The sequence below is a fragment of the Protopterus annectens genome, chromosome 14.part0 (assembly GCF_019279795.1).
Source record: "Protopterus annectens isolate FY-2018-M chromosome 14.part0, PAN1.0, whole genome shotgun sequence".
NCBI classification, from domain to species: Eukaryota; Metazoa; Chordata; order Ceratodontiformes; family Protopteridae; genus Protopterus; species Protopterus annectens.
The window spans coordinates 927,294,839-927,315,203 of NC_056748.1; the positions used below are offsets into that span (position 1 = coordinate 927,294,839).

Below are 20,365 nucleotides of genomic sequence, written 5' to 3' on the forward strand. Positions count from 1 at the left end.
TTCTTCAGGTCTGTGTACAGGAACTCTAAAAACTATCTATAAAAATAAATATAATTGTATAATTAGTTAGTATTGTTATTACACATCATTTTGAATAAAGTGGAAAAAAGAGAACCAGAAAAAGAAAAAAATAATAAGAAAAAATGTATGATGATGGAAACAAAATATACACTTAAATTACAACCGATTTAAAATGGTATTTAAAACCAACTGGTAAAATAAAATAAAATAAAATTAGTCACGTAAACAATGTGGCAATTTTCTAAGTTCCAGTGCACTTTTAATTGAACAGTAGTAGTTTAGTCCAGGCTTCCTAAGACAGTTCAGCTTTAATTGCCACATGAGTTCATGTTTCTCCAGAATATTCAGGATGTCTCCTTCAAGATCACCCATGTCTATGCGATCCAGGATCTGGAACTTAAAACCTGTGTGTCTTTTATGAAGAGAAAGGTGTTTGGCTAGTGCATTATTTTTACATCCAGAGTGGATTTCTGACAGATGACATGAAATCCTATGCTTGAGTTTATTTACAGTCTTGCCCACATAGAATGCATTACATTCATTGCACTGTGCCCTGTAAATTACTTTTGTAGTGTTACAGTCACCCCCTGCACTGGTCTTAATGATTTTCTTTAAATAAGGGCACAGTAAAAGTCTACATCCTACAAAAACCAAGTATAATGTAGTGAAGTCCCAAGGCTATAGATTAGCTAGAATTACCACAGAGATGGAACCATTTTTGAGAAAACTGAACAACTTAGAGAATGATTTTCTAGTGAGAGGCTATGAAAGTCAAATGTTAAAAACATCCTGGAACCCACTATAGAGCTGAAAAGGACTGAAACACCTTCACTTAACCTCCCCAGTAGGAGAATGTTAAGAAATTCCACAGAGAATAACAAATGCAAAAATAGCTGCATCCTGACATACACTTTGGATTATCACAGTATCAAAAATGTTATTGAAGAAAACTGGGACACTGTCACAGGAAACCCTTTTCTGATTAACATCTTGGGTGAAGCCCCATCCTTTGTTTATAGGAAGGCCAGGAACATTAGAAGTTTTGTTGAATTTAAACCTAGACCATATGAGAGAAACACTAAGATGTCAAACTAATTGTACATTTTGTATATTTATACAGCAAGGTGATGATTTTCTTTAAATAAGGGCAGTAAAAACTATTAAGACCAGTGCAGGGGGTAACACTACAAAAGTAATTTACAGGGCACAGTGCAATGAATGTGATGCATTCTATGTGGGCAAGATTGTGTCTTCTTTACTATGATTGTATGTTTAACTAAACTATGTAATGCGGAGCTTTTCTCCCCGGGCGTCCACTGAAAATGGGCTCCCTGAGTCCAGTGGACCTCCCCGGTCATCAAACTGGAAATAAATAGTGTATATTTTGTTTGCATCACCAAACATTTTTTCAATTTTTTTTCTTTTTCTGGTTCTCTTTTTTTCCACTTTATTCAAAATCATGTGTAATAACAATACTAATTATACAATTATATATATTTTTATAGATAGTTTTTAGGGTTCTTGTACACAGACCTGAAGAAGTCTACAAGGACAAAAAGCGATCTTTGTTAACAATAGGTTATGAAAATAGAATATGATTTTTACAATTGATTTTTTACATGCAAAGTGTATATGTGTATATATATATATATATATATATATATATATATATATATATATATACATATATATATACATATATATATATTTCTTGACTGCCAAATGGACTAAGGTTGATATATTTCCAGCCATGTAGTATATGGTCATGGATAAAATCAGAGACTTAATATTCTACTTAATAATCTGGTTAAATAAGAGGTAGCACATCATTATAAATTTTATTTAAAGTACATAAGGGTTATATTATTATGACAGCTACTAAGTATGGCAGGACCAGCTCGATTGTCATACTGATGGGGGAAGGGATGTGAATTTAACATGTGGACCAATAACACTTGTTTTACAGCACCATAAACCACTACCTTGCCTGATAAAAAGTTTTTTATATATAGATATATATATATATATATATATATATATATATATATATATATCTAAATATATGGATTCATTTTGAAACATCAAATGTTCAGAACATCGACATTTTGATCATCGAGACCAGAACATCGATGTTCAGAACATCAAAGTTTCAAAATGAACCACACAAACACCAAATAAATTACACAAACTATGTTATAAGCCCCTGCACCCCCATGTGGGGGGCTGTGTCCCCCACACCCCCCTACTTTAATATTCCAACTCCGAGATCGCACTACAGTGGGGTAAGGGAAATCTCCTGTTTACCACTATATGCGGTAGCGCTAAAGAGATTTCCTGTACCCTACCTGCAATGCCAACACTCAGATGGCACACACACACACAACATGCAGGGCACCTTGCTGCCCTGCATACACACCCACGGTTCAACATTGTCACCTACCTAGCACTTCCACTTTAAACCTTCGATGTTCTGAACACTGATGTTCTGGTCTCGATGATCAGAACATCGATGTTCTGAACATTCGATGATTTAAAGTGGAACCATATATATATATATATATATATATATATATATATATATATATATATATACATATATATACATATTTATACATATTTAGAAAGCTTGTGAGGAAACTATTACTCTATTTTTGTTTTACTTGGATCGCTTGTCTGTGTACTTAATAAAGGATTTTCTACTGGAAACAGACTGCCTGGCTTGCTTGGATTACTTTCGAATACTTAGTAATTCTGTACGATTATATATTTTTATTTTATTATTTTTTTTTTTTACTTAAAACGAGTTGAAGTTAGATACTTCTACTACTTTTGTCTGATCTGATTAATATACAGTGATTAGCTAGAGATATATGGACTGAAAATCTTCCACACAGAGAGGTTTCTTACACGGTTTTGTTTTTGGACCCACTACACTTGTTTAGTGGTTTGTTTTGAGACTTCGGGGATACCAAGGAGATTACTTTTCTTTTTCTTTTTATTAATTAATATGAAAAATACGTGCTTACCGAAAATGCAGTCATTTCCTCTTATTTTATTATTTTATGCAATTCAGACTTTATTTCAAACATTTTCCATTGTAATTCGAATATTTTTATCAATATCGGATATATCAGTTTATTCAAATATTGTTTAGTGTGTTCTGTATGCTTCGTTTCATATTTTGCAAATAAGAAATAGTTTTGAGCAAGTTTTAGCATCTGAAATTAGTTTCTGACCTGTTTTGCGAATTATACATGCAGTAGGGAAATTCACTGCTGTATATTCCTCAATGGTGGTACATTGTTGCCTCACAGCAAGAGGTTCTCCTGTTCGATTCTCGGCTGGAGTGTCTTCTGTGTGGAGTCTGCATGTCCTCCCCGCGGTCGAGTGGCCTCCGAAAGACATGCGTGAATGGGTGTAGTTGGGTGTTGGGCTGGCAACTCGGCACCATAAAAAAAAAAAAATCTGCCAATCATTAGCGGACCGGAGTTCCGCTGTGGTGACCCCTAACCGGGAAAAGCCAAAAAGACAAACAATATTCCTCCAATACCAACCAGGTGCCTCTCGAACTGAAGAATCTGGATCCCATTCTGCCACCATGTCATTTTACACATAACACCTCTGACACCATGTCGCTAGTCCCTCTCTAACACAGAAGACAAGGCAGGCGGGGTATTACATTTATATGCTTTAATATACAGAAACACAACAGGATGGAAAGCAGCATCATAAAATATAAACAAACTGATTAACAGACAGACCTTACAGACATACATGCTTGCATCTCAACAGCTTGATACAAAATGGCAGTCTAGCTTGCACGTGCTCAGTATTTTTACACTTCTGCAAGCCCTTGGATAGCTTCTTAAAGGTACATACACACACATTGATCTACAGACTGTAATTCCAGTTTCAAAGACTGTGAAAGCTATATTTGTAAGATTTCTTCTATGGACAGGCACATATTGCGTGTGATACATTTGGTCTCCAATACCTCAAGAGAGTGCAAAATATGTAAATCCTTCAATAAATAAATGTAACCAAGAACCACAGGAATAAAAAAGAAGTTATGTACTCACCATAACATTCCATGTTTGTAGTCCATCTCACCCTTCATTCTTACATATGGGTTCAGAGCCAATCCTTGGCTCAGACTCTGCCTATTTACAAGCTGGAAGTCTTCTAGTTGGCTCGTGGCTAGGTAGGTATCCCATGGTGCACCAGTAAAATCCCCAGATCTTGTTTGCTGCTAATTAGGAGAGATAATAACAAAAATACCAAAGAAGCCAATACTAAAAGGTCTCCATAAAAAAGGATAATAATGTTTTTTGTTTTTTTTTCCTGTCTCCAGGTACTTCCAGGCTGGTGGTAGGAGGGTGGATTCGTTATGGTGAGTACATAACTTCTTTATGTTCTGTAGTCCTACCTTCATTTTTACATATGGGACAGTGTCCCTAGTGCCTTATTCTTGGGTGGCTCAAGGAAAAATACTCCTGAGTACCGTGGAACCAAATGATGCTCTACCCCTGGAGGTTAAATCCAATTTGTAATGAGTAATAAAAAGTGTGAGGGGTAGCCCACATAGCTGCTGCACAAATATTATCAAGTGGGACCCTGGCTTGAAAGGCTGCAGAGGTAGACTGAGATCTGGTAGAATGAGCCTTGATTTTAAAGGGTAAAGGACTACCCTCAGAATTGTAAACATAAGCTATACAGCTAGAAATCCAATTAGAGAGTGTTACTTTGGAAACTGGTAAACCTGACCAGGATTCGTAGATGGAAATGAATAATTGATCTGATTTCCTTAGACTGGTGCAAATAAAAACGTAATTTGTCTATGGACATCCAGCTGGTGAAACCTGTATTCAGCTGCGTTGGAATGATTTGGAAAGAACACCGGAAGTTCTATGGATTGATTCAAGGTGCATGGGAACAGACCTTGGGGACAAAAGAGGGATTAGTACGAGGGGACACCCTGTCTTTGTGAAAAATCAGATAATGGGGTTTTACAGACAATGCTTGCAACTCTGACACCAGTCTGGCCAACGTGATAGCCACCAGAAACAATGTCTTCCAAGACAGGAATTTCAAAGAGGATGAATGAGAAGGCTCAAAGGGTGGAGAAGTTAATTTGGATAACACAAAATTTAAATCACATGAGGCAACAGGTTCTTGAAAGGGGGGGTCTTAAAGAGGCACCTTTAAGAAAAAATTTGCACAGTTTATGTGACATCAGATTAAAATCTGGAAAACCTAGACGAAAATTTGAAATCACTGCCAATTGAACTCTGATAGTGGCAGCCGCAGATCATTGGTGAAAAAGCTCAGACAGGAATTCCAAAACCACTGGAATGGAGGCAGTGTAAGGGTCAACATTCATTTTCTCCGCCTAGATAGAGAATCTTCTCCATTTACTGGAATACAGTCTCCTAGTGGAAGGTTTATGAGTCACAGAGGGTGAGAAGTCGTGAAGCCTGACTAGGGATGGAACTGGAGCAGCCATGCTGTCAAATTGGAAAGGCCTCAGAAATACCTCACTAAAAGAATCACAGGCCTAAAGCAGATGCCCTACGCTGACCGCCTTAAAAAACTCCAGCTATACTCTGTCGCATATCGTCTACTCAGAGGCGATCTCTTCTTAACATACAAGGCCATGTCAAACCCAGAGCTGTTGGACATGCTACACTTAAAGAAATCCCAATCCCTCAGAGCTACACGCTCCAGGGATCTAAACCTTGTCATCACAATAAACAAAACATGCTGGAGGGATAGGTTCCTGACCCAGAGACTCCCCAGACTCTGGAATAGATTGCCCATACATGTCAAGCAGAGTGCCTCTTTGGACCTCTTCAAGAGGAACCTTGACGATTGGATGGGAGAAAGGAAATTCACCCCAGGGATCACGTCAGTCGCCCTGCTAGACAGGGGTCCAGGAAAGTAAATAATGTGGGAAGAAATAGCCAGGAAATTGTTATGGCTAGGCTTGTATAGGCCCTAGGGCTGATAGCCTAGTACCAACCTATGAACCTATGTGTAAGGAGGGATGAAGCAAACCTGACATGTGAGTCAACAGGTCTGGAGCTAGGTCCAGACTCCAAGGATCGTCTAGGAGAAGAGGCCTGAGAAAGGGGAATCAAATCTGACAAGGCCAGGAAGGAGCAATGAGGATAAGTTCACTTCCCAGCTGTTTTACTTTCTGAATAACCTTGGGAATGAGAGGAAAGGGAGGAAAAGCATACAGGAGACACAGGAGCCAATCATGAACAAGTGCGTCTCTCTGGGACTCCCCCGGTGGGGGGGGGGGTGAGGGAGAAGTAGCTGCTGCATTTGGCATTGATTGGACTGGCAAAGATGTCGCAGCATGGCTGCCCCCATCTGTGGAAAATCTGTTTCCTGTTTCAGAGACCACTCTTGAGGCATCAGGATTGCCCTGCTGAGGTTTTCGGCTATCATGTTGGTTATCCCTGGAATGCGAGTTGCCACCAGAAAACACTGGGAAGATATCGCTCATTTCCAAACTTGCATGGCCTCTCGACAAAGTGGGTAAGATTTGGTTCTGCCCTGTTTGTTGATATACCATACTACCGACATGTTGTCTGATTGTATTGCAATAGTCCCCAGAGGCAGAAGGTTGTGGAGTGCTTGCAATGCCAGGAACACTGCCTTCATCTCAAGAACGGTGATATGCAGGTCAGCCTTTTGATCTTGCCATGTGCCCTGGACAGCCCTGCCGAGATAATGCTCCCCCACCCTATCTGTGAGGCATCCATGGTCATAGTGGCAACAGGTTGGTGAGGAACAAATGAAGTGCCCATGGTTAGCTGATTGGGTAGTGTCCACCAAAGGAGGTCCTTCTTGCAAGATTCTGTCAGCAGAATGTGATGAGATAATGGTAGGTGCCGAAAGGACCATTGGGACGACAGGAGCCACTGAAGAATCCTCATATGTAGCCTGGCTAGTGGCACTAGTAATATGGTGGCAGCCATGGTCCCTAGAAGTTGCAGAATAATCTTGGCTTTGACCTTTCGTAAGGGGAGAAGACGCTGAATTTGAAAAAACAGATTCTGTGTCCTTTCGACAGGAAGATGAGCCAACATGTCTACTGTGTCTATCTGCACTTATAAAAATCACAGATTGAGAGGACAATAAGGCAGATTTTTCCCAATTTATAGAAATTCCCAGCTGGGCACAAAGCTGAATCATAGTGTCCCTGGTCTGAAGAAGTAGATGCCTGGTGGGGGTGGTCAAAAACCAGTCATCCAGATACACAAACACCTGGAATCCTCGACGTCTCAGATGAGCTGTCACTACTGCCATACATTTGGTGAACACCCTGGGGGCTGTGGAGTGACCAAAGGGCAGAGCACAGAACTGGTAGTGACTGGCTCCCAGCCGAAAGCGGAGATGACTCCTCGATGCCCTGTCTCCATTTTTATGTGGTAGTAGGCATCTTGGAGATCTATTGAGCACATCCAATTTGTCCTTCCCTAACAACGGGAGTATAGACTGCAGTGTCACCATCCGGAACTTGTCCTTCTTTACTGATTTGTTCAATCTGCTGAGGTCCAGAATGGGCCTCCTGTCCCCTGTACGTTTTGGCACTAAAAAAAGAATCTGGAGTAAGTTCCAGATCCTATTTGGTCTGCTGGGACAGTTTTGAATGACTCTTTTTGACAGCAACTTGTGGACCTCCACAGTTGCCTGATCCCTGTAATTGGGTGGAACATCTGGGATCCTCTTGGAAACAAAAGGTGGAAGAGAAAAGGGTATGAAATGACCTCTGGTATGAGAGGAAAGGGAGAAAAAGCATACAGGAGACCCAGTTGTCTTGAGTGATACCCAGCCAGGCTTCTGGATACAAAGAAATGCGGCCACAGAGAAGCACCGTCGGGCCTCACATCGGGAGTGCTGTTAAGGCCGGCCCCGAAAGGAATCACGACCTCCCTGGTTTTGCGGACTGCCCCTGCCTCTAGGGCGATGTCTACCATTTCTTCCTCCTCCTCCTCTGTCTCTGAAGGAGGAGTCACCCTGTGCACCCTGGAAAAACCTCTGGGACTTCTTGAACCACATCCTACCGCCCCTCTGGCCCTTACGGTATGGACTAGAGGGAACAGTAAAACATACTCCCACGACAGAGAGTGTTTTTCCTTCTTGTTTGCACTGGGTGAGACTGTCCTTTACCTTGGGTCCAAACAATGAGGAACCGTCTAGGGGGGCGTTGGTAAAGGTAGACTTGAACAGTTCCACAAAGTTACACAAACCCATCCAGGAATGACGCCTTAGGGAAATTCCTGAACCCGCTGCTCTACTCACTCCACTGGCTGCATACGAAATAAGCTGCATGGAAGAGTTGACGATAGAGTTCAAGGTGGACAACTGGGCAAAAACGTTGTCAGGGACTCCCTCAGTACATGTACCTTGTAGAGAATCTCTTAACTCTTTAAGATCTCTCTGAAGTTCCGTGAAGTGAGTAATGTAGATCAGCGATCTAAGAGTAAATGCCGCTGAAGAAAAGATATGCTTCCCATATCTGTCCATCATTCGAGACTCCTTATTCAGCAGATGAACAGAAGTTCCAGCTAGCTCCTTCTTAGTGGCCGCCGCTACCACCATGGCATCTATGGGAACACCTTTAGACAAAAAATCTTTTTCTGGAGGGGCAGAAAGAAACATATTCGGTCTCCTAGGTACTGGCTCCATGGCATCAGGAGTATTCCACACCTTTCGACTAGCTAGCTCCATCAGTTCGAAGGTTGGAGACACCCAAGAGGCTGAAGTTTGAGACCCAAAAGCCTTCAGGTACACCGACTCCTCATCAGAAGGGGTGACAGTGGGCCAGCCACACCTCTGTTTAAAGATTTCCAGGATGTCTACGAAGAAGACATCATCAGAGGACGACTTGGGGGACCCTTCTGACTCCTCAAGGTCAGTGTCAGAGGTCAGAGACTCATCTGGGAGTCTACATGCTTCCTCTTACATGTTCTCTTCCATGGGGGCTCCTCAGAAGGATATTCCGGGGAGGTCTCGGAAGAGTGGCAGCCACCTGAAGCTGAGGGTCTCTGCTGTCCACGGAGGGAGTAGGAGCTAAGACAGAAGTAGGTGCTTTAGGGGGAAGAGTGTCGGTACCTCTGGTAGGAGCTGACGATCGGGACAACACACTCCTCATCTCGAATGCCGACCTCTCCGGTTCCGAAGACCTCCCTGGCTTCGAAGAGACCGTGGATACCGTTGGCTCTGAGACAGACACAGGGTCTGAACTCATCCTCGCCGACGTGCCGAGAGAAAGACTCAGAACCGAAGAAGTTTGATTCCAACCATCCCTGTCGGTGTCGACCTGGGAGCTTCAGCCCCTAGACACAAAAGACGGCGCCGAGAGTGTCAGAGCAGAACTCTGCTCCAAAACAGCCACAGGGGGAGCTGGAGCCAAAGGTTACACCAGTGGTACCAAACACTCTGGCTCCGAAAGACCAGCATGGCTTGGAGCAGGAATGATCGAAGAAGGCTAAATGGACTCAAGTGGCACCGAAACTGACTGGGTCAGAGCTAACAGCAATTTAGGCAAAGCAGATGACTTCAACAGTCTCAGCACTACCCTCTCCACATCTTCTTCCGATAAACTCCTGGAAGACCTGGATGACAGAGTAGGAGAGCGGGATCTCTGAAGTATCGGAGATTTCAATATAGGGGAGACTGGCAGAGGATCCATAGACCGGCTCTGTGAAATGGTCTCGGTGGTCGGTTCTGAAATACTTGGAACCGACCCTGTAATCACCGTACTGCTCTCAGTCGGCATCGAACTCTGTGGAGCCGATAAGACAGTGGACTTGTCTGATTTGGTGATTTTAAGAGGTGGCTCCAAGACACCATCAGGTGCCGGGGAAGGCCTCTTAGAGGACGTAGATTTTCCCTTTGGAGATTTGGAAGAGGAGGAAGAGCTAGACAGATCTTCCTCAAAGGAAGGTTTAAGAAGACCTTTTAGGATGAGCTTGTTTTTCCTCTCTTGCAAGACCCTAGGACTGAAAGAGTGGCAAAATAAACATGTCTCCTGTAAATGGATGGCTCCCAAAGAATGCAGTTACCGTGGCCATCCATTATGGACATATGTGAGCATTTAACATATTTCTTAAAGCCAGATGGCTCGTGATCCTTACTCTTTTTAGACAAACTCACACAGATGAGTACTCTCACACACTCACACAGGAGGAGGACTAGGTCCTCTAACTTAAACGGGCCTAGCCCAGGCAGAAAGGGAAATGGAGAAAAGTACAGTTGTGTACACTTATTATAAATGTAAATGTTAGAGTGTATTCACCGTTGCAGTCATCACATTTGGGTTATCTGCTTGCAGTAGCCCTGGGTTGGCCCGATTATCAAAGTCTTGGGTCCTGCGTCGGTTGCTGTCTCATCTTCCATGACGTCAGGTGTATAAAGCATGCAGCGGACGCCATTACATCAGTTTTTTCTTGCCCCAGATGTCAGGTGCCCCCATAACGGGAAGCAATTATATATATATATATATATATATATATATATATATATATATATATATATATATTTTTTTTTTTTTGTCTTTTGGCTTTTCCTGGTTAGGGGTCACCACAGCGGAACTCCGGTCCGCTAATGATTGGTAGTGGATTTTTATGTACAGGGTTACCAGCCCTGACGCACAACCTTCAATGAAGACACGCCCCATTCACGTATGCCTCCACACAGAAGACACTCTAGCTGAGAATCGAACGGGACAACGTCTTGCTATGAGGCGACAACGCTACCGCAGCACCACCACCGCAGTAAGCATATTTTATATATATATATATATATATATATATATATATATATATATATATATATATATATATATATACACATATATACATATACAAATACATATACATACAAGGTTACACCGCCAACAAAAAAGCAAATACACCAAAAACCTTTAAGCATAGTAAAAAAGAAGTCAGGGGGCTGGAGGGAGGGTAACCAGGACTGCAACAGTGAATACACTCGAACATCTACATTTATGGTAAGTGTACACAACTGTACTATGTTCTTCGTGTTTCACTGTTGCAGTCACCACATTTGGGTAGATTCCCAAAGCTAAGGATGGAAGGAGGAAATTAGATAGCATTAGGACCAGTTATAAGGCCCTGCAAGACTGCAGTGGCAAAGCCAGCTATGGATTTAGAGAAAATTGGCAAATGGTAATGCTTGGTGAAAGTATGTACAGAACTCCAGGTAGCAGCTTCTAGGATGTCCTTGGTAGGGACACCTCTGAGAGACTGTGGAGGTAGATGCAGCCCTATTTGAATGTGGTGTTATCCCCTGTGGGGTAGGTTTTCCATGATGCTTATAGCAGAAATGAATGCAATGGCCTATCCATTTAGAAATGGTTTGCTTTGAAATGGCCTTCCCCTCTGCAGCAAATGCAACCAGCAGCTGTTCAGATTTCCTGATAGGTTTAGTCCTGTCCAAGTAAAACTAAGTTGTCTGTGCACATCTAAGGAGTGCAGTATACATTCCCCTTTGTTCTGTGGATTAGAAAAGAAGGTTGGCAAATGAATGGACTGATTAAGAGCCACACTGGATACCACCTTGGTCCTGAGGGACACCCTGTCCACATGAAAGATGATGAAAGGCTCCACTGCCATAAGGGCCTGTAATTCAGACACCCTTCTTGCTGAAGTGATGGCTAAAAGGTAGGCTGTTTTCCAAGAAAGGAATTTCAGCTCTGCCTTTGGAGCTGGCTCAAAAGGAGGTAGAGTGAGTTTTTCAAATACAAAGTTAAGGTCCCAAGCTGGAGTTGTGGCTCTCCTGGGTGGTCTTAAGTTTTTGGCCCCTCTGAGGAACTGCTTGAGCAGTGGATGAGAAAAGAGGGGTGGTTCTGTGTTGTAATGAGCTGAAATGGCTGAGGCATGAATTTTGATGGAGGAAAAGGAAAGGCCCTTGTGAAGTTAAGTATTGAAAAATTGGAGGTAAATTGGGTACTGCTGTGCCCATCCCCCGAGTTTGGTTCCATGAAAATAATATTTTCCATTTTTCAACATAAGATTTTCTAGTACTAGGTCTCCTTGCCTCCAGAATGACATCCAACACTTGCTTACTGAGGGATGGTAACGGAGATATCAGGTAATTAGCCAGGCTGCCAGGTTCAGGGTTTGAAGCTGAGGGTGCAGAATCTGACCCTCCTGCTGGGACAGCAGGGTACGGGTCTGAGGCAGGTGCCATGGTGCCAGCAGCGGCACACTGCACAAGAGGGGTACCAGTGTTCGTGTGGCCAGTCTGGTGCAATCAGAATTGTCCTTTGTTTGTCCTGTTTGATCTTTAGTAGTACCTTGGAGAGGAGAGGCAGAGGAGGAAAGGCATAAACTGATAGGTTTTTCCAGTTGAAAGACAGGGCATCTACTTTCCAAGCTTGTTTGTGGGGAGTACCTGTGCAGAATTTGTCCAATTGGTAGTTCTGGGGGGAGGCAAACAGGTCTATCTCTGGGTTCCCCCATTTGTTTATCAATATGTTGAAAGTCTTTTCCACTTTCCACTCATGTGGGTCCATGAGATTTCTGCTTAGTTCGTCTGCCAGTGTATTTAGCTCTTCTGGCAGGAATTGAGCCTGTAGGTGCACTTGGTAGCTTAAGGCTGTATTCCACAGAGCCATGGCTAGTCTGCAGAGAGGGTATGAGTGAGTTCCCCCTGCTTGTTTATGTACCACATAACAGTGGTGTTGTCCATCTTTGCCATTAGTTGTTCTGGAAGAATGTGGTCCTTGGAAGGCTATCACAGCATTCTGTACAGCTAACATTTCTTTTTGAATGATCTGCAGGTGCATTTGACTTTGGTTCCATTTGCCCTGAATGCACTTCCCTGCCAAGTGAACCCCCCCATGCATAGTCTGATGCGTCTGTCGTTAGGGATTGGGCAGTAGGGGATAGACTGAAAGGCAGTCCCTTGTTTTGGTGGCAGGCCTCTGCCCACCAAAGGAACTATCTGTAGGCAAGGAATTATAGGAATCATTGCTTCTAGATCCTGAGAATGTTGACACCGTAGGCTTTTTAGATACCATTGTAGTTTCCTCATATGCAGTCTTGCATATGGAATTAGGAGAATGCAGGAGGCCATAAACTCCAAGGCTTGTAGTACTTGTCTTGCAGATAGCAGGGTCTTTGTGGCCATTAGTTTGAAGTAGGCTGTCAAATGAACTTGTTTCTCTGGCGTGAGGAAAGCCATCTGGGAAGTTGTGTTCAAGCTTGCTCCCAGGAATACAATTTGTTGACAGGATACAAGATGTGATTTATTTTCGTTTATGGTGTACCCCAGAGAAGTTAGCAGTTTTTGTACAAACGCCAGATGATTCAATAGTATATCCTGGCTTTCTGCCTGAATTAGACAATCGTCCAGGTATGGGTATATTTGAATATTTCTTTGCCTGCAAAATGCAATGACTGGAGCTAGGCACTTTGTGAATACCTTGGGCGTACTAGATAAGCCAAAGGGCAGTGCAGAGAACTGACAGTGCATGAAGCCTGCTTTGAAGCGTAGGTATCTTCTGCAAGATTCCCTGATTGGGATGTGCAGGTAGGCTTCCTTTAAATCCAGTGTTGCCAACCAGACATCCTTGCCTAGCATAGGAAGCAACTGAGTTAGCATCTTGAATTTTGGGATCACCAAAAATGTGTTTAGGATAGAAAGGTCCAGGATAGGACACCAGGAGTAGTCTTTTCTGGGCACCAGGAAAAGTCTTGAGTAGAATCCTTCTCCCCTTTCCTCTTCTGGGACAGTTTGAATAGCCCTGGTACTTAAGAGAGAAAGAACTTGCCTTTGAACCTCTGCCCACTGATTTGGGGATAGAGCTGGCCAACCGTTTGGGGTTGGTAAAGTGTGGAAGTGGAATCTGTATCCTTGGGAAACTATATTTAAAACCCATTTGTCCTGGCTAATGAGGTCCCAATTTTTTGCCTGCAGAGCAATCTTTCCCCCTAAAGGAGCAGTCACTTGAGGAGGGCTTGGAAGTTTTAAAGTTAAGTCATTGAGACAGTTTACCATGGGGGGGGGTCTTACTACTCCCTGCTTTGGAAGTGGGAGCCCCCCACTGCTTAGTCCTGTGCGTACCTTGGGATTGAAGCCTGGGTGTTCTGCTGGTTCTGGGTTTGGACTGAGAAGGCCTGGAAAAGGCAGGAAAGGACCAATTCTTAGACGGTCAATGCCTACTAAATCTGGGAGGCTGTACTTACAGGAAATCTTTAACAGTTTGCATAGATTTAGCTTTTTCCTCTATCTTTTTAAGTACTTCTTCTGCTTTGTTGCCAAACAGGTGGTCCTGGTTTAAGGGTGCATCCAGCAATTTAGCTTTAACATGATCTGGCAAAGATTGCTCCTTAAGCCAAGCATGCCTTCTAAGTACAGACCCAGTTACAGCAGCCCTGCAAGATGCCTCTAGTGAATCAAAACCACATTGCAAAGTATGCTTTCCAACTTGTTCAGCAGAATGCATTAAATCCTGTAAATCTTTATTTTCAGCACAGTCAGGAATCAACATCATTTTCTGTTTAAGAAATCCAATAATATGCTGCTGAAACTGGCAGTTTAAGGCCCTAATGGCCAAAGTTTCAGAAGTGTATACCTTCTTACCCAATCTATCCAGCACCCTGGAATCTCTATCGGGGGGGGTAGGATTTTTGGCAGTAGTAGCCTTAATGCCCTTGGGTCCCTGTAAAATGGTCTCAGGATCCGCAGTAGGATTTTTAAAGAGGAACTTGTGAGAGTCAGGAACCCTGTAATATCTATCTGGTTTTCTGGGACCAGGAGGTAAGAAGTCAGGGGTCAAGCCAGATTCCAAAAAGGCATCATCAACAATGTCCAGTACAGGGGGAATAGCTAAAGGCCTGTGTTGGGGCAGGAGAAAGAAATCCTTAAGCCTCTTTTTAGAATCAGAGTAATCCTGGTTTTCCCAGCGGAAATGCTCCCTAAGAGTATGCAAGGTTTCACCAAAAGAGAAATCCTCTGGAGGGGAAGCAGAAGGAATAGAGTCCTCTGCATCAGAATCCTCATAGGTAGATAAGGGTAAATCCTGGTCGATCAGAGGAAACAGAAATTTCAGAAACCTGATCAGAAGAATTATAAGAAAATTCTGTCCTAGGTCTTTTAGAGGGGGAAGGCTGGCTTCCCCTGATTAAAGTAATAAGGTCTTCAGCCATTCTTATCATTTGTTTTTTAGGCATAGAGGCCTGACCATGCGGTCTGGGCATTGGTTTTCTAGGTATGGATCGAGTTTTAGGCCTTGAAGAAAAAGATGGCGTCTGTTTAATACGCAAGTCAGTAGGCCTGAATACACCCTCAGAAGCCGGTGCCTGCACAGCGGCTCCGGACCCATCCAAGGTAGAGACATCCGCAGGTTCCACAGCTGAAGCATCTCGCGGTATATCGGACTCCGAATGGGTCTCAATAGCGGCCTGCAAATCTGAAGTAGCGGGCATCAGGGGCTGCGAAAGAGACTCACTGAGTACCAGCGAACTGGCGACTAGCTTAGGAGAAGCGCCGTCGGCACCTTTGGACATTTGTGGTCTGAAACTGTCTTTATCTTTGCATTTTTTCGGAATGTTGGTAGTCTGATGGCTTACCGAAGCCATATCTGGGTATTTGAACAGAGTACCAAAATATTTAGAAGCGTAAATATACCAACGTCGAATAGTTCATTGCTTAAATAAGGCACAAAACTGACAGCGAAATAAGTCGATGGTCAGGGCCTAGGCAAGGAATACAGTACGAATGAAAATCTTTATGAGGTATTTGCTTTCCACAAGAAATACAATTACTGACTTCTACTGACATCGGTTTAGAGCAAGAAAAAGTTTCCTCAATGGGGTACTTAGCTTTAATTGAAGACTTCGGTTCTGAAATTCAAAAACGAAAACTTCAGGAGTTGGCCGACTGGCATTTGCGAACTGCTTCTGCTTCAGGCACCGCATGGCAAGAAAGACTGGTGTAATGGCATTGGCTGCATGCTTTATACCCCTGACTACCTGACGTCATGGAAGATGAGACAGCAACCGACGCAGGACCCAAGACTCTGATAATCAGGCCGACTGAGGTCTACTGCAAGCAGATAACCCAAATGTGATGACTGCAACAGTGAAACACAAAGAACATCTAGGTCTTCTAACTAAAACAGACCTAGAAAGTTACAGTAAGTAGAGAATTTCACACACTCGAACAGTAATATTAACACGGAAAAGAGAACCTAGTTCTGTTAACAACAGTAATCAATGAAACAAGCGGGAATCCGCAAAAACTTAGGCTTATGACCAAGAAACAGAACGTAGTTCTGTTAACAATAACAATTCAACAAGCGGGAAACTGCCAAAACTTGACTAGCCTACTAACAACACACAGGCACCTACAAATACTAAGTCTATGAAGACACAAAAACCAGCACACAGGATACCAATACTAAGTCAAAAAGGCCAAAGATTGCACCAAATGACTAAAGTCAAAAACTTACTATACTAATAGCAACTACGCTGACTTAACAATAATACCGTAACAATTTTTCTATTTTAAACTAAACAATCCCAAAAAATTTTAGAAAAAGTTTAAGTAAATGCAACACTTAGCCAGAGCCAAAGAGAAGCATAACCGAACTCGTCAACGCGGCAAACAAGATCTGGTGATTGTACTGGTGCACCATGGGATAACCTACCTAACCACGAGCCAACTAGAAGACTTCCTGCTTGTAAACAGGCCGAGTTGGAGCAGAGGATTGGCTTTGAACCCATATGTAAGAATGAAGGTGAGACAGGACTACAGAACATCTGCAGTTTGAAAAGGCTTTTCCCAAAGGAGGAGGAAGATGAGTAAGACATGTGGTGTAGTCCTGATAGTTGAAAAGAATAGATAAGATTATTTTTTATTTTTAATTTAGATCTGAAGTAAACATGCTTTACCATAAAATAAATCACTTTAATATTCAAAATGTAAGCATATTTGTTCTACGTGATGCATAAAACAGATCAAACAAACTGAATAAAATAACATAATACTTATTAAAAGATCAATTTAAATCATGTGACACAATCTATTCACTCATCAACTTAAATATTGCAGTGATTTTAGGTAAAAAAAAAAAAAAAAGTTTGACTTATGTCATTTAAACTAGGAATCTTACATACATTAAACCTCATTTGCCAGACAAGTTCAGGTCTTTGCTGACTGTGTCATTCCTGGGTATTCTTATCATAATTTTTAACTGCCCTAATGTGTTCTGCTATTCTGTCTTTTAAACTGAGACAGTTTTTTGCCTCTGTAAAATGCATCACAAGATAGGCGATGTGTACGATATAAAAACTATGTTAGCTGTTTCACAAGTTATCTTTCAGTAGCTCCAGTGTACAAATTCTCAGCATACAAGCTGCTTGATATAAATCTACATCGTTGATTACCAAAACTGAAACCGCTGCAATGTTACACGAAGTTTGTGATTGTATATATGGTGTCAAATTATGTAAGTTGATCATTTTAGAAGTAGTCTTTTATTTAATTGAATTTATCTGATGAAGTTCTGTTTTATACCTTGTTTAGAACAAAAGCACTTAAATTTGAGCATTTAAGTTATTTTCCCAACCAAGTTTGCTTGATTTTCTAAACTCATTTAATCCTAAACAGAAGGTCAATTAATCCCCCTGGTTTCCATAAATCTAAGCCAGGAAACCACTTACTTCCAGAAACTTTTTCTCCAAAATCCTCTACTTCACAAGATTTGTAATAGATTGTAAAGCAAGTTACAAGAAATGTAAAATATGAAAGTTCTTTGAAAAACATTTGGTTGCACACTGGCATTAATATCAGTTTGTAGATGCTGATTTTATTTTGCCGATTTATAAAAAAAAAAAAAATATTTGACAAAAATTACTAATGGTTACATCTCTAGGAGTGTTAAGATTCAATTTCTCACTGTGAAAATTGTTAACCTGTTTTACATTTTTCCAGTAGTGTACAACAGAATGTAGCATACTGCTGTTCTGTGGTATAATCTATGAAAATTATGCACATATTTTCTCATAATTTCAAAACAATATTACTCTATAAAACCATTCAGGTTATACGTCAGATATAAGTGGTGACACTGTGTGCCATAAGTTTTGAATGAGATAGTGTCAAATGTTCACCCAGGTCACACAGCTCTAATGAAATTAAGGCAGTTACGGAAATATGGTTAACAGTCATAACTGCTCTAACAAAACAAAGCACATATTTCAGAGTGTCTTCATATGGGGAATATAATTTTCAAATCGCATTTTCGCTTGCATACACTACCTTCAACTTGACAGTATCACATACTATTTTTGAACTGTTAATGTAAGAATGTAAAAAAAAAACTTGTATTCTTCACAGCTTCTTGGAAACACTGCTTAACTCCAGCACTGTACACCACATGCTGACCATTTTATAACACATGCTTAGCAAATCTTGTCAGCCTGTAAATGCCACTTTGCTATCTTATTTTAATAAATGCATCTCAATCAGAACTTCAGAAATTAGACTTTGAAAACACTGACAAGTGTAATCATTCAGGAGTTAGGAAGACTACAAAGACAGGCATACGCTTACAAGATGCACAGCAGTTCTGCTGAGGACCATACTCCTGCAGGAGACAGAGTTAAACACATACACTTAGTGAATTTTCATTTCTGTTTTGCTTCAGAGTGACCTCTACTCCTTCAGAATGAATGAGAACCAGACAATATATGGGTCTTGTGAAGCCAAACATGGATGAAGTTACCTCCAGCATGGTGTGACCGATGTTTTCCCTTTATATTCTCCACCTTTTCAGAGTACTCTGGCATAGGATCACCCAAAAGACCCTACTGCTGCTCGCTGCAACGTGAATGTGTAAGACACATGGTAGGCCTGGATTTTCTTCTTCCTGTTCCTCCAGGTGGCAGAGTTGAATCACCAGGAATTACAGCAGCATTTTACATATTGCCCTTTCTCCTTGAGTAAAGGCTATGCTGATTTGGTTTCTCTGGCTCACAATCTACGTAACACATGAACAAGACTGACTTGTTCCTTCTAGGCATGGAACACAGGAACTTTGTGTGACAAATATCTAAAGTGTGCCTGTGGCAGAAAAAAACAGTAGGTGCAGGGGCTAGGTGTATTCTCAAGGACTGCAATGTTGGCATGTGCCAGCAGAAGGCACAAGTTTACAACTGTAAGAGTCAAATGTAAAAAGAACTCCTGAAGATTACAAAAAGACTATATCAATTGCACGGTCAATGAAAAGGATGACTAATCTCAATCCAGTGGTTCTGCATAGAGTTACCAATGACAGCTTCCCCAGTCTATTACAATTCATTACAACACTGCTTCTGTCATGCACTGTCAAACCTCATTTTGATCTTGTAAGTTTTGCAGGAATAACTTACTATAAGCAGAATACCAGCTCCCTGACCAATATTCTTTCTCCTGACTGCTGATGGATGCAGCACATTTTCTGGCAGTAGACCAAAAAGGTCAGAGCTTGGATAATTCTAACAGAAATAAATCATCCTAGAGTGAATCGTGTCCAGGCCAATAATTAACTGTGATCAATACATGCACCAGTGATTGACCATCCCCTAAAAGTAGCCCATAACCCAGCTGTGCAAGTAATGGAAAACACAAGAAAAATTCAGTTTTTATGCTCTCTACATTCATGTGTGACAATTTTAAATCTATAATCATTACTGTTAACACACTGGGAAGTCCATCGTTTTACTTTGTACATGGAGATCTAGAGGTAAGGTCTATATCTAGTATGATGAGACAGAGTTCCCTAATTTAAGTTCAGAGCAATATATGGAGATTAAATTACTGACCAAAGCAATATCTGGCGATTAAATTATTGAACGGAGCCTAATCACCCTGTATATCTTTATTTCCAATTTACCCCATAGCCAGAAGTACAACACCTCTGCAACTCACACCTTGAAGAGGAAATAGTGTAAGTGTTGTAGTCTTCGTATGCCAAGTTTCTTTTTACATGGAATAAGGGAATATACAACACATCTCTCATACAAAAATATGGATTCTAACGATCTGAGAACTCTAGAAACAGAGCTACTAAAATAACACGTAACAAGAAACGCAACAAAATCTAGCCATCTGCTTCCTACAAGCCAAAGAGCAAAATTTCTCACGGATGCCTGAAAAGTTACGATAAAAAAGTTATTTGGTCATATGGCTACAGTCAAACCAAGAATCAGTTTGTGTTTGCTAACAAATTTTATTACACACCACACAGCTATCATATGGGTAACAAAACTGAACATAAAACAAGAAAAGCCCCACTAATGTAAAGCTATATCATATC

General features: G+C 41.6%; 1 protein-coding gene across 1 annotated transcript in view; it reads right to left on the reverse strand.

The window, feature by feature from the left end:
• The window catches only part of LOC122789348 (glutamine--fructose-6-phosphate aminotransferase [isomerizing] 1-like), a gene marked incomplete in the record, with an annotated part of 1,275,423 nt that overhangs the window by 928,916 nt on the left and 326,142 nt on the right, over nt 1-20,365 (reverse strand).